Here is a 15664-nt window from a genome sequence, read left to right as displayed (position 1 = left end):
AAGCCTCTATTTTTCATTTTGTCTTGTCTTTGCACTTCTCTGTCTTCCATTTTCTTCAAGAACATAGATACTGCACCACTAGTTTGGCCTTTTCACAGAATCACAGAATCATCTAGGTTGGAAAAGACCTTGAAGATCATCCAGTCCAATCATTAACCTCACACTGACAGTTCCCAACTACACCAGATCCCTCAGCGCTATGTCAGTACGGCTGTTAAACCCCTCCAGGGATGGGGACTCCACCACTGCCCTGGACAGCCCATTCCAACGCCCAACAACCCCTTCTGGAAAGAAATGCTTCCTGATATCCAGTCTAAACCTTCCCTGGGGCAACTTGAGGCCATTCCCTCTTGTCCTATTGCTTGTTACTTGGTTGAAGAGGCTCATCCCCATCTCTCTGCACCCTCCTTTCAGGGAGCTGTAGAGGGCGATGAGGTCTCCCCTCAGCCTCCTCTTCTCCAGACTAAACCCCCCCAGTTCCCTCAGCCGCTCCCCGTACGACCTGTGCTCCAGACCCTGCCCCAGCTCCGTTGCCCTTCTCTGGACACGCTCGAGTCATTCAATGTCCTTTTTGTAGTGAGGGGCCCAAAACTGAACACAGGAATCGAGGGGCGGCCTCACCAGTGCCGAGTCCAGGGCTCAGATCCCTTCCCTGTCCCTGCTGGCCACACTATTGCTGACACAAGCCAGGATGCCATTGGCCTTCTTGGCCCCCTGGGCACACTGCTGGCTCCTGTCCAGCCGGCTGTCAGTCAACACCCCCAGGTCCCTCTCTGACTGGCAGCTCTCCAGCCACTCCTCCCCAAGCCTGTAGCGCTGCTGGGGGTTGTTGTGGCCCAAGGGCAGCCCCCGGCATTTGGCCTCATTGAAACTCCCCGAGTTGGGCTCAGCCCATGGCTCCAGCCTGTCCAGGTCTCTCTGCAGAGCCTCCCTGCCCTCGAGCAGATCAACACTCCCACCCAACTGGGTGTCAGCTGCAAACTGACTGAGGGTGCACTCGATCCCCTCCTCTAGATCATCCACAAAGATGTTAAACAGGAGTGGCCCCAAAACCGAGCCCTGGGGGACACCACTCGTGACCGGCCGCCAACTGGATTTAACTCCCTTCACCACAACTCTCTGGGCCCGGCCATCCAGACAGTTTTTTACCCAGCAAAGCGTGTGCCCATCCAAGCCATGAGCAGCCAGTTTCACCAGGAGAATGCAGTGGGAAGCAGTGTCAGAGGCCTTCCTAAAGTCAAGGTAGACAACATCCACAGCCTTTCCCCCATCCAATAAGCAGGTCACCCTGTCCTAGAAGGAGATCAGGTTTGTCAGGCAGGATCTGCCTTCCATAAACCCGCTGACTGGGCCTGAGCATCTGGTTGTCCCACGTGTTGTGTGATGGCACTCAGGATGAGCTGCTCCATCAGCTTCCCGGGCACCAAAGTCAAGCTGACAGGCCTGTATTTTCCCAGATCATCCTTCCAACTCTTCTTATATATGGGTGTCACACTGGCCAACTTCCACTCTGTCAGGACCTCCTCGGTCAGCCAGGACTGCTGGGAAATGATGGAAAGCAGGTTGGCGAGCACCCCAGGCAGCTCCTTCAGCACCCCTGGGTGTATCCCATCCAGTCCCATAGACCTGTCAGTGTCTGTGTGATGCAGCAGGTCACTGACTGTCCCCTCCTGGATTGTGGGAGGGTCGTTCTCCCAGTCTCTGTCTTCTGGCTGAGGAGGCTGGATTCCCTCAGTACAACTGGTCTTGTTATTAAAGACTGAGGCAAAGAAGGCATTAAGCACCTCAGCCTTTTCCTCATCACTTGTTACCATGTTTCCTCCTGTGTCTAGCAGGGGATGGAGCCTTTCCCTGGTCTTTCTTTTGCTGTTGACATAGTTATAGAAACATTTCTTTTTATCCTTGATTGCTGAAGCCCTTCCGAGGCCCCGCGCCCTGTTTCCCGCCCTGTTGCCGCGCTCCTGGTCGCTCGCGCTCCCTGGGGCCGCTCCTGGACGTGGCGGCCGTTGGGCGCCGTCACTCCGGGCTCTGCCCGCTCTGGGTCCCCGCTGCCCTCGTTCCCAGCTCACCCCCTGCTCAGGGGGGGCGGCTTGAGGCTCTCCCTCTTCCCCGGGCTTCTGCCTTCTCGGCTTGTGGTTTTGCCATGAGTTTTTTTATGCTTTCAGGAGGGTCCCCCATGCCATCTTCCTCTTGGGAGCCCATCTCTGTTCTCTGCAAAGTAGCCCAGAATTGTTACAGAGATTTGGTCTGTGATCTGAATTCCTGTGTGAAATTTTGCACACATTGATTTAGAAAAGCACTTGAAGAGCACACGCTCAACAGCAGGTTTGTGTTGAGTGCTGTCCCACACCAGGCTGTTGAAAATATGCCGCCTTCTCTGAAATATGTAGGCTGTTGTATCTTTTCTGTAAAATCTCCCCTAGAACTGTTCATTACCCGGAATGTCTGGAAGGGTTCTTCACCTGGTTGTATGGAAATTGAAACCCACAGCATAAAGAGACACAGAAACATTTGCGTGACCCTCCCTTGAGTAGCAAAATTGCTGAGCATAGCATATCCTGGAAGCATGTGGGAAATCTTTTATTTTAAACTGTAACCATGAAATAGGAAAAAAAGCCTAGTGAAGCAAAAGCTGCCTTTTTATTTTTGCTCTTAACATGTAAAAATGGAATCACCTGCTGGGATCGTTAGATGTGTCTTTTTATTTTCATAAATCACCAAGGTAGGATTTGAATTATTTACTCGGTAAACTCGAGGCTACATTAATTTCCATTCTCCATTTTTTTGTAACCAATTTCTTGTTCATGATCTTTGGAGCTCTTTCCCACCCACCTTTTGTTCAGTGCCCACCGTGGCTTCCTGAGCAGGGTCCCTCCCCTTGGTGACTGCAGGGGTTTCATGAACTTCAAAAGCAACCTGAAATGTCAGCCACACGCAGCCTTTCTGCAGCCGCTAAATTATGGAACAGAATACAGCAGATCAAACAGTTCAGAATTACTCACTTGTGGGTCTTTGCTTGGTAAAGCAATAAAAATCTCTGCATTTCTTCTTTGGTAATATGTGGGGTGGTTGTTTTACATGCTCGAGAGTAATGTTATCGGGGTATGGGGGTGTGTACGTAATTTTTTTTTTTCAGCTAGGCACTTCAATCAAAGCTTCATTCTACTGTAAACCCAATTAGCTTCAGTCTGCCAAGTCAGCTTGACTGTCTGCAAGGATGTATGTAAGGCTATGAATAATTGCTAAACTCAGTTTTCTTTCTATCTAAGAAATGCCACGAGGCGTTTGTTACCACTAGATAAACCCTCTGCACTTGTCTCTGAGGTTCCGGCTGAAGACACCCGTTCAGAAATCATAAATGTGTTTGAACAGTATTCTGTGTGTGAAGAGGCTCAGTAAAATGTGAGTGCTTTCTTTGCGCTGGAGCAGAAGGTTGCTGAACCCAGATCCAGAGCTCCTCCAAACGCTCAGGGATTTTGCCATTAGCTTTAGTGGGAGCAGGACAGAGAATTTACGTAGTTTTATTGCATGTGGCTGCAGAATAAGCCCATTCCTGTAGGAAGACAGTAGCAGGGCTGTGCCCTGTGTCATACAAGAGGAAAGGTTAGAAAATTAAACGCTCCAACAAAACCTGTGGAAAATGGGTCACCTACTTTTTGCGAGGAAGTGCACAGGATGCTCTCGCTGCATTTTAATCTGCCACGTGCTGGTTTCTAGCAGTTTGGATGTGGTTTCGCAGCCAGGGTGATATCATGTGAAAATATCAGGCCGTGCTGGTGTATGGGGTGTGGGTTAACCAACATCCCGGGCTGGGGGAAGACAGCCGGCAGGCTGGGCTGTTAGGGATGGTATCAGAGGTGTCCATGGGACTCAGCTGCACAACCACCCAAACTCTCATGGAGAGGTGGGACATGCAGGGAGCTGTTGGCATCACCTGCCCTGAATTGCTTCCAGGGCTCCTTCCCATCACTAAGGTATGTGCTGTAGTTCCTCTTGCTTTTGGCCAGCTGGTGAATATAGGATGTATTTCCTAAGATAAGAAAGGTTAGCCATGGTGATATAGTCAGTTGGTTTAATCAGAACATGACTTCACCAGCTGCAGTGGGTTCCCCCTTAAATATTTTCTTGCTTTCCACTGTGCATGCATAATACCCTTATTTTTCCTTCTCCACCTATAGGCCACCTAAAGAGTTGTCAGCGTGGTGAGTCATCTGTCTAACTTGAGTTGAGAGTCTCTTCTCATTTTTGAAATTAGACTGTGATTTCTGTTGCGTCTCTCAAGGATGATCATATTCCAGTGGCATCTTGAAGACTCTTCAGCTGTTTTCTTTGAAAAAAAATTTCTTTGAAATTTATTTTCCTTCAAGTCTAAGGTTCAGACAGTGATATAATATTCCGTGTGATGGCCATTGGTAGCGAGCTGTGTGACAAGATTTTGATGCTTCAGGGAAAAGGTTGGATGTTTTTCAAGACTTGAAAACGTTCAGATTTTTATTACTTAAGTGTTAAATGGTGTGTATTTACACTGACACAGATATACAGGCTGCATTTTTTTCCCAGATATGGCATTATATAAAGCATCACGACATTATTATATTTGTCTTGTGTAATGTCTGCTCAAAGTAATATGTTTGCACGAAGACTGAAAAATTTAGATACGAAAATATTTCTAATGCTACAGGGGAAGATACGATTTTGACTAATTTTATTATAGCAGGTACGTAAGTGAACGCCTGTTTTGACAACTACAAACTAAGTTGCATAAAGTAGGAGTGACAGTGTGATTCCCAGCAGCAGAAGTCAATGCCACACTGGTTTGTCAGAGCTTCAGCTTCCCTTTTCCTACATGAATGACGGTGGTGTCTATTGTCCCCAGTACACAGTGATCTGTCAACAACTACTTTCTCAATTACTTTTAGTGTGTATGTGGGGGTGACACGGGGGAGCAGGCGATACCTGATAATAGTATATTATCAACAGTGGAAGGTTTCATTTTCTTTAAATAGAAACCATGTCTGAATAGCAGCAAGACTCACAGACACTGTGAAATCTAGAGGGAAATTTTAGTCTTAGCTCCTTCTGTGGGATTAGCTAAAAAACACATGTATGTCCCATTTCTTTTGAAAAATGTATTGACAGATTGATAACTACTACTCCTATATCTGGGTGTGAACAATATAGAGGCCAGGAAGACTGAGTGGTCCTCTAGCAACTCTTCCAAGTAAAGCACCAAGTAGTGTATAGGAATAGGGGGGCAGCCCTCAACAAGAGCTGTGACATCCCCTCAGCCAGTGGAGGACAGGCAGCTCTTACTCGGTAGTTGATTGTTGCTCTTAGGGAATTAAAAACACAGGTTAACGTGATGAGTAGTAATTCAGCATCCTGATGCAGTTGGATCCTGCCAGGGCTTGAGGACATGGCCACACGGTGTTTGCACTGTCAGTCCTTGGATCCTCACTTTTTGCTGGCCAGACCTCATCCTTTTTTTTTTTCCTGGGGGCTCTTCAGGGCACCTGCTGTTCATGTTGGTCCTTGGTCCTGATGGCATCCAAGTAGGTGTGATTTATCTGAAAAGAAATAATAGATGTATTAAACTTGGTAGTTAGTATGTATTGAGAAATGCTGTTGTTATACAAGAGGGGTTTTTGTTTGGTGTGGATGCAAGTTATTTTAACTAAAAGAGGAGGAATGTCAGCCACCCCTTACAAGCTATCAAGACAGCAAAAATTGTCAAAGGACTGTGTTGGGGGGTACAGAGAAATGGTCATGCTGCTTCCCCCTGATTTCATTAATAGCCGCTTTGGTATGTTCATTACCCAAGGACATTATCACAAATTGCATTTTGACCTGGGTGATTATGCGTTGACTAAAATGTCAATGATAGTGCATAAAGCCCAGTCGAGAAATTAGGGATAATTTCAGTAGCTGTTAATGAACTACTGCCTTGCTTAGCCGATAGAGTCTTCAGAGAAAGGAAAGATAAAGAGATTTTGTCTTTTTCAGTCTTTATACTCCCAGTAATATTACTGTTATCGATCAGGTGCAAGAGAAGTTTTACTCCCATTTATTTTAATTTCTGGCTGATTACGGAGTCTCTGTGTGCAAACTCCATGCATCTTGGCTGAGATGCTCAGGGCGCGCATCCAGGGGAGCCGATGGGAGCCCGTCCAGGGCTGGCTGCTCGGAGCTACGGGAGGAGCTACACAGAGGCAGCCGCGGGCCGAGCTCCCCTGCAAAACCCAGGGGCAGGGCTCTGTCTCCTTCAGCATTTTCTTGAGGCTTTATACTTATTTCCTGTTTACAACTCACTGCTTAGGATGATTTTTTATGACTTTTTGCTATTACAAAGATACTAGGAGCCTAACTCAAGTTTGTGGTGGGAATCGGTGGGATGTGTGTCTCGGCAGAGGCTTATCTCAGCATTTTGTAACTGAAGAGAGCTCTGGAATGGAAGAACATGTGGAAGCTATTTTAGAAGATTTATATATACATATATATATCTATGTGGTGCTTTAAATGCAATTAGGGAGATTCAGCTAAAGGTTTTACATTAGCTCATTAAAGCATGGCAGCTGTAACTGATCCTCCTGGCAATGAACAGCAGTCTGCTAAATGAGGAGAGGCCGCATAGCTGCCCCGCTCCTGGTGTGTCTCGGGACTGGAGTATTCTGGGAGGGGGTAGCAGATGAGCCCCTTCAAGGAATCCCACCGATTTCTTCAGATGGATTTAGCAGCATGATATTTGATATAATCAATATATAGAACGTTGTTGTTGTTTCTAGTCCAACAAATGACTTGAGCAGAGGGAGCACAGCACGTGCAGCCATAGATTTGTGCAGAGGAATTCTGGCAACTGGACCAGCAATTGTAGCCAAAGAAAAAAGTGTGGCTTTTTCACTTCGTTTGAATGTTCAAGCATGTGCTGTAATTTTTGGATTTGTTAGAAGTGATATGGAGGTACTTGTGTGGAGCAGCACAGGGAGGTATGCAAAACCTCCATGTGCTGCTCCAGGCTTTGTCTGTGGCATCCGTGACCCTCTTGGGAGGCAGAACTTACGTGGCACCACAGAAATCATAGAATCATAGAGTCATAGAATCATTTAGGTTGGAAAAAACTTTTTAAGATCGTCAAGATCAACTGTTAATGAATTAAATGGCAACATCGAGGCAGCTTGGAGCTCTTGGGGAGTCTCTGGGAGTGTGGCAGTGGCACCTGGGTGGTTGCTTCTGCAGCAGCCCTGGCCCGTGGGGCAGTTGAATCCGACAGAGCTGGTGCAGGAGCCCGCGGGAGGTCTTCAGCTGGGGGCTCGGGGCTAGCCAAGTGGAACAGACACGCTGTGGCCACTCGTCACTTCTGATGGCTCAGCTCCACTCAGCTGCAGCTTAGGGCCAATTAAATTTATGAATCCTATTTGTAGCTCATGTTCCTCCTTATATAATCCTCATTTGCTTCAAATGAGCAGAGAGTGTGCCCCTGAGATTCTAAACATACCTCTTTATTAAAGTTTAAACAGAAATTGTTACCTACGCCTACAGAAGCTAAACTTAGCACTAATATATGAAACGAGATGAAGAGAATCCCTTTAAATCCCCTACCAGGTGTTAGGTAACATGGCACTGCGAAGAGGCGGAGAAGGTGGCTGCATAGTGCTGTGAACATCAGCATTAATGGTCTATTGTATTTATTTCTCCAGTAAGCAGAAGTAGATTAAAAACAAAAATGCAGAAGTTAATTGGGTGATTGCACAGCAATCGGTCTCTGCTTTTGTTCTCTGCTCCCCGGGAAGCCGTGCGCTGCCGGAGTGACAGTTGTGAATAACAGCACGCAGCTGGGGCAGCGTCTTTCTTACCGGCTGCATCAAACAGAGGGAATGAAAACAATTTTAATGAAGCCTTGTCCTGTTAAAATCTTGGGGAGCAAGCAGCCGGCAGTGGCCGGGCAGGAGCAGTCCTGCCAGCCTGGGGATGCAGGCTGCAGGACGGGCCTCTCCTCTCCTTGCTGGCCTCTCTGCCCTAAGGAGAGGCTTGGCGAGTGTTTTGAGAGCAGTTTTAGAGCTGATAAAGGCAATTGGAAAACATGTGCAGTCACTGCTTTGCTGCACGACATGTCTCTCACGCTGCTGAGGTTGCTGGGTCGGGGCATCAGTCTCACCAGCCAGCTCCGAGATTCCTTTCACAGCCTTGTGGTTCATCTTCCGAGGATATTCCTGTAGAACCCAAAGCAGGAGAGAAACCGGATTGTTTCAGGTGTTGAAGATTTTAATGAGCCAAATTGAAAAATGTTCAGGTTATCTAGTAAGCGCACAGTTAAAGAGCACAAGGAGGAGGGGAAGGCAGCAGTCCCTTCACTGTTCAGGAAACACTGGCTTTCATTGCCATCGTGACCATGGCACACCTCTCGGAAATCAATGAAAGTCAATTCTGCCTCGGAGTGATAGATTGCTTTGAGATCTCAGCAGAATTTTTCTCCAAATTGAGAAATGGATGAGGGTCTTACAAATTATGAAAGCCCGAGATTCAATGCACGTTAATTTTCTAGCGTATTTTCTCTGCCATTGTGGGAGCCGTAAACAGAAATTAAGAGTATCAGAAGTTATCTGTGGAGTCTCTGCACTGGGAGAAGCAGCGCTGGGAAGAACCAGTGGTGTGTTGGAGCTGGGACTTTCTTTTAGGAGTTTTTGGAGATCTACTTTAGCAAGGTATTTTCTACCTTTTCTCCAGTCCAGTTGAAAGCTGGCTGTATGTGTGTAGAAGGCAAATTCCCTACTACCATGAGCATCTCTCCCTGCAAAAATTGTTAAGGCGAATTAAGTTGCAGGAGTATATATGGGAAAAGATTTGTTTTTCCTCTAAGGAATACTAGGATATTTGTCAATTCCTCTCCATTAGAAACCTAACACATTCAGAGGTAAAGATGAAAAGTGAAGATCAGATGAAAGGATGGAAATTATCATTCAGGTAACCCAGCTACCTTAACGCTGTCACCATGGAGATCCCCGATTATCTTCTGCTCTTTGCATGCAAAGTGCAGAGAAACACTGGATTCATAATTGGCATCATATTTCTCTGGGTATATTAAGCTCGCCTGTGGAATAATGCTCATCAGGTCCTGAATGGTTTCAGATAACTAGCAGTAATATATTGAATCAGATGATTCGATATTATGATTTTCAGTCCAGGGATTATCTGATATGTTGCCGTGCACAGTGTGCAAGCATGGAGGTGACTGGAACCGCTGGGGGTGAAGTTCAGGCATTCTGGGGTTTGTGGCTACTGAGAAGAAAACACTGGTTTTGGTTGATGAATGAAGTAGCATAACATTCTGCTGAGGCTTACTCTATGTTACTTGTATTTTCAGATTTCTGTACTCCAACTCTGATTTTCCTGGATTTCTGACTTGGAAAATATCTTTGCATGGCAGTACCAGCTCAGAAGGTGTGTGGACCCAGCCTTAACTTTTTTTTCTTTTTTTTTTTTTTTTTTTTTTTAGTACATGTGGATTCAAACAAATATTTTGCACAAGAAATACAATCAGGTGTAGGTTTTTAGATTGTCATTAGAATCTGCCTTCAATGCATTAAGCAGCTGTCTTTGATGAATTCAGCTGGTGCGTTTCCTCCTTTTCTCATCCAGCTTGTTTCAGGGTTGACAGCAGAGAGGTGTCATGCTTGTGGCTGTAGCTTTAAATTAAATCAAAATTTGTCTTTTATCCTCTTGTGTCCCTAAAACAATTTAGTCCTACTGTAATTATTAGCATTCTCATTAAGAACAGTTTAGCTAAAAATCAAGACACAAAGACGCAGTGACTTCATCAAAGCAACGCAAATCCAGATAAAGCTAGGTTTCTAATTCAACTTCTATGCTTTGAAATAAATCCTCAGAGCATCAATTACTGTATCTGTTGTAAAGCAATTACTATCAGCCTCCATTGCTCCCCTTTACACTTTTTAATTTAATTATTATTTTTGCTTTAAAATATAGGGTAAGGAATTTTACCGTTCCTCAAGAAGAACTAAAGCAGACAACAACAAAAAAATTCTGTAAAAGCAGAAATTGCTTTCTTTTGTAATCAGGTTGATTAGACTCATGTATAATCATACACAGCAGGTGGGAAGATTAACATTTCACTAATTCCTAGTGGTCATTACTGCAAGGAAATTTAATCTGCAGAGTTCACAAGGATTGGAACTGCATGCTGGTAAAGCTCATTTAAAAGACAGAGCAAAAACAACACAACTTTATATTCTGGAATCTAGTTTTACTCAAAACTATTTTGGCCTCCAGGCAATACGCATACACCCAGTATCTTCTACTTAATTGAAAAATAGATTTGTATTGATCATGACCACTTAACAAGCACATTCAAAACCAGTTTCTGTTCTCAGTTACTGTGGTGGGGAATACAGGCAGACCCTCAGTGGCTTAAGCTGCTTGATAAGACAGATATTTTTACAGCAAATGTATTTTTTCTGTGTGGGGGCTGCATTAGTACACAGCAGTAATAGATTCAGTTCTCATATTTGGATCAATTCAGAATAATTCTGCTGAAGTTGAACAAGTTTTTGACTCTATATGAAAACAAAATGTGGCATAATTATTATGATCAGATTCTGCTTCACTAACCAGGACGTGGGTTTTTTTAAATTCAGAACTCCAAAATAAAAGCCCGGCAACTTGCAACATGAAAGTTATGGTCATCTGCTGCTCCTGAACCTACACCTCTGCTCTCTGGACTTCTTACTTCTGGTTCTACTTTCCATCGACGTTCAGTGGAACAGCTCAGGGTGCTCTGTGACTAAGCTGGAAAAGCTTGAAGGGATCTTGGATGGGTAGGGATGACTATTCTGCCTTTTCACTTGTGTGGGGACTGGCTGAGACTCGGCTGTTTTCTGTCTCATGTGAGCAAGAGCAAAGGGAGATGAAAAAGCAAAAGGCAAGACAGTGGTAAGTCTAAAATTAAGAGCATTACTGAATGGGAGGTGGAAGCAGACCCTGAGTTTAGCAGGGTGAGCAGCACACTCCTCCTTCACCCAGGACTGACTCATTGTGCTGCATCACCTGAGAGATCCCAATGGGATAAACACATCAGGAAGTTGGAGTAGAAAGATGGGGAGGAAAAGTTTAAACCGGGCAAATTTTGTGCTCCCTGTACTTGGACAAATCATGATGACATATGGCCCTGCTATCACAAAACAAGTAGTCCGTGACCAAGTGCCTCACTTTTTAATGTCGTCACTGGTCGACATTGCTTTGAAGACATCCCCTAAACAAGCACCTCATGCATTCACACCCACTGAAAAGCCTTTTGCATCTGCCTCACAACATTGCCCACATGAGAAGCCGGGAGGTGGGACCCGTGTTGAACACATGGAGCTGTTGTGGACCAAGGAGGTCTGAGGGACAAGAGGGAGAGTGCCACCGCAGGGCAGAGCTGCCTCAGCTCCACAGCTGTCCCTCCGGCAGGAGCGTGTCCTGCTGCTCTGCACAGAGGCTTTCCTCTGCAACCCCTCTAAATACCGGGGCTGCACAACTCTCCCGTTGAGATCATTAAGCTCATTTTCTTACCTAATGCTTTAAGGGCAAAAATACATTCCTTTGATCTATGCAGTTAAAAGTATAGTTGAGCTACATTGTTAAAAAAATTATTAAAAATGACCAGATGGCACAGTAGCTGCATTTGGCTGGGTTAGAATAGGGTATTACTCTAATACAGATAACAACGTATCCCTCCAAATAAAACAAGTGGCCACTGAGCATATGTTTTATTGAACATCTGAGATGTGTGTTGTGATAATTATGATGATAGTACAATGATATAATGCTGGTGTCCTTTACCCACAGAAAGCTTCGGTGAGTCTGAGCCCCAGTGGGACTGGTGATGCTTTCTTGTCCCTTGCAGGCCCATGAACTTGCACAAAACTGTGGCCGAAGCTCAAACCTCAGGCCCAGCCCTGCTGCGCAGTCAAAGTTATGCCAAGTTCAGGATTACTGAAGTTGTAATGGGGGTAAACAAAATCAAAATAAACTCCTGCTATTGCAAGAGTAACTTCACTTGATTTTTAAACTCTGGGTGCAGGATAATAGCCACAAAATACATAGCATGAATCAAAGCAAGTTTAAGTGCAGCAAAACTAGGTTAGATGGTTTAAAAATCAGGAACAGCTAAAAATATGACTGATGTTAATGGTGTATTAGCCTGATAAAGGGACTGATTTTGTAAGTCAGTCTTCAGTCAGTGCCTGTCTCAACCCTCGAATGCAGCCACTCTTCAAAAAGAGCTTAGCATTCTGGTTTAACTGTGGCCAAAATACAAAGTGATGCATTCAAATAATTGTGTGTATGCACAGAACTCAATTCCCACTGTCATTCATAGTTTGAAAATGTTATTGAGGCTGAAGTGATGGAGTCACTGAGCAGAGCCGGAGGTTTTGCCCCTGTGAACCAGGTAAGCCTCTGTGGAAGAACTTACATCCCATGTAAAATTAGGTAGCTTGAACCTGGGATGGTGGCTCAGGGGTGAAATGGTGGGGTGACCCGCCTGGACTAATGGGGTGCCCTGGCCTACCACAGGGGGATGGTTCCCTCGCTCCTGCCCTTGAGTCTGGCGTCCAGACCCAGTGCCCTGTGTTAGGCATGTCCTGTCTTTGGGTTGAAAAAGATGTGCAGGAGCCTTGTGGGGCTGCAGGAGGAAGCAAGTGAAGAGTGGACAGGAAAGCGTCAAGGGACTGTCAGTAGCAAAGATAACAAAATTAACAAGTAAACTAAGAGGCAAGTTAGAACATCAATATGCACAGTAATAAGTGACAATGAATCACCAGAGATCTGTTGCTTTAATGATGCTGTTGTAGAAATGATGGCCCTGAGCTATTTCAGGCCACGTATACTGAATTTTGGCTGATGCTTATCAGTTTATGTGCAAGAAAATTTATAGCATGCAACCTAAATGAAACAGTCCTTTGGACAAGAAGAAATGGATTGCAGGTGCAAACAAGCATGAAATGAAAATCTACTAATGAGTTTCCATTAGCAGCTAAATACATAATCGAATAATTTTTAGCTAACATAGGGCAATGAGAAAATCAATTTATTCCTCATAAGTACTACTATATGGATTGATGCTCTAGTACATCTAAAGCTGGTTTTGTTAAGTGAAAGCTGAGCTTCAGATTCAGTTAAAGCTCAGCTAATAGCAGCAGAACATGGGTTTGCTTTTACTGAATATGAATGGAATGTATTTTCTTTGGAAACCCTAAATAGCATAAGGTAAAATGAGGTGTTAGTTAATATGAAGTATTTCTATCTGAAAGCTAGAGGTTAAAATATTTCAAAAAGATGGACTAGCACTGGCACATCTGAATTTACTTATAAATATCCATTAATGAAGTAAGCATTGTTCTTCATCTGCTCTTGAAGTAACGGTATCCTCAATTTCCTTTCTTTTTTGCCTTAAACAGCCTCTAACCTGAGCTTTGTTTGCATGGTGTTTCCACACCTTATTCAACAGTGGTAAATATTTCTCCACCAGATGTCAAGTCTCTCACAGCCATATACGTAAACAAAGTAACTTTGAAAAGCTGGTTTGAAGGTGTTGGTGGGGATTCTGCAGCCGAAGACACACTTTGGTGGTAAAGAGGCAGCACTTCAGCACCGTGCACGAGAACAGCAAAACTTGTGTGACTGCGCGTGAATGAAATTTATACAGAGAAACTGGGTAGTATCTACAGCACAAATAAGCTGATGTTTCTTCCAGGACAGATCCTTCACCTTTACTCCCAGAGAGGTATGTGTCCCCTGGACTTCATGGAGCTACTCATGGAGGAAATACTGAGCTCAAAGTGGGCATGGTTTGGCCTCCACCGTCTGGTGGCTTCAATTATGGAGAGGTAAGTGGGTTTCTACTGCATCCCCTTAGAGGCACAACCCTGTGAGCTGAAAGCACTCAGTACTTTTCAAGGCATCATACTGAAATCAAGGGGAATTTAAGATAGGATAGGCTTGGGGACTGACATTAACCACATCATTTTAAGGCTCAGTAGATTGAGTTAAAATGTATGCATAATATTTACCAAATCAGAAGTAAAAGATGATGATAATAATAATAATACTAATAATAATGATGTTGGAGAAAACTAAATACCTTTTAGTACCCTTTTCCAAGGAGGAATTCATTGTGATATCTCAGCCTTACTAAGTTTTAAAACTACTGATTGATGTGATGGGCATCCTAGATCAGAAGTAGTTACTCAATTGGTACGGATTTCAGTGGACATTATTTCTCAGTGGATCTTATACATAGAACTTGAAGCTTATAATAAGCTGAAAAACAAATGGACTTGCCCGGACACATAATACTTCTAGACAACCTTTCAATAAATGTATGGCTGCATATAAATCTCTCATTTTACCATGACAGATACATCCCCTCACAACAGAAACTCGAGCAAACTTTGCATGGAAATATTCTGGCTGGTGGCAGTCCAAATGAGGAATAGTGTGGAGCACAATCAAGCTAATCATCACATTAAATCTCTCTTGTTTGGTGATCAGCTCGCTGACAGCACCTTGCTCCACAAATGGCCGTGTTGAATTCAACGGACAGCTTGTATTCACGTAGCATTTGATGGGATCCCTATAGTATCTGCAAATTTGTCAAACTCAAATAGAGTCCATTCACTACTGAAGTCGGCTTCCTCCAGCGTGGAAAGCACACAACTCTGCAGGACAGCGGCTTAGAGCAGGGGGTGATGAACAACGCACTATGGAAACCGTGAAGGGGAATTGGGGCAGGTGCAGTGCAATGAGCTAACTTGACATTTGGTAGGAATGTGGGAGTTTTTACCAGCCAATTTCTGAAAAATACAATGTGGCATCTCTCGTGTATTCAGGATTTCAGGTGTGGGTTTCTTCTGAAGGCAGAGCCTCTAGCTTTAGGCACCTGTCAGATCCGCATGCTGTAAGGCAGTGGGAAAAAATCTCTTTTGACCCCAAAAAAGATGTACGAGAAGTGAGTAAATGCTGTTTCCAGTATTAGAAGAGGTTACTGCCTTTAGTCTTGATCATACTGCTGCCACAGAGTATGTCTTAATTAGAAAATGGTGCTGGCAGTGAGAACGTGGGGTCTCCGGTGAGCTGCTGCCTGTGGCCACGTGTCTTCCGCATCCTCCTTATCCTCACATTGCCACTGCAGCCCCTTTGCCCACATACAGATGAACAAAGACGGGTATAAAAGTAGTTCTCAAATCCATGGAGATTGCCGTTCTCAGGCTCGTGCTCTGGATATTTCCTCCTGAATTACTGTAACTTACTGCAGAACAAGTGCCTGATAGAAAAGCATCAGGAAAGACGTCTTTTTTTATGGTCTTTACCAGTTATTATTGTAGCAGTGATGGCTTTCAGGGAACTGGAGATGGCTCTGTCAGAGGTGGTAATGGCACTTCTGAGTTGTTGATTGCCTCCGCATTGTGCCATTTCACCACATTTGATAAAGACATCTCCATTCTCTGAAAGCCATCGGTGATTCAGTGATAGTACAAAAATCAGATTAGATTCCAGGTGCTTTCTCTGGCATCCTGTGTTTAAAGCAAGGCATCCCTGTGCCGTACAGAGTGAGAGGATTTGTTTACAAAGATGCAATATGAAACACATTTCGAAATACCTTGTTTTC

The sequence above is a fragment of the Athene cunicularia genome (assembly GCF_003259725.1).
Source record: "Athene cunicularia isolate RWA chromosome 12 unlocalized genomic scaffold, athCun1 chr12_part1, whole genome shotgun sequence".
NCBI lineage: Eukaryota > Metazoa > Chordata > Aves > Strigiformes > Strigidae > Athene > Athene cunicularia.
The sequence above is the reverse complement of the archived record's forward strand: the minus strand, read 5'-3'. Positions refer to the sequence as shown.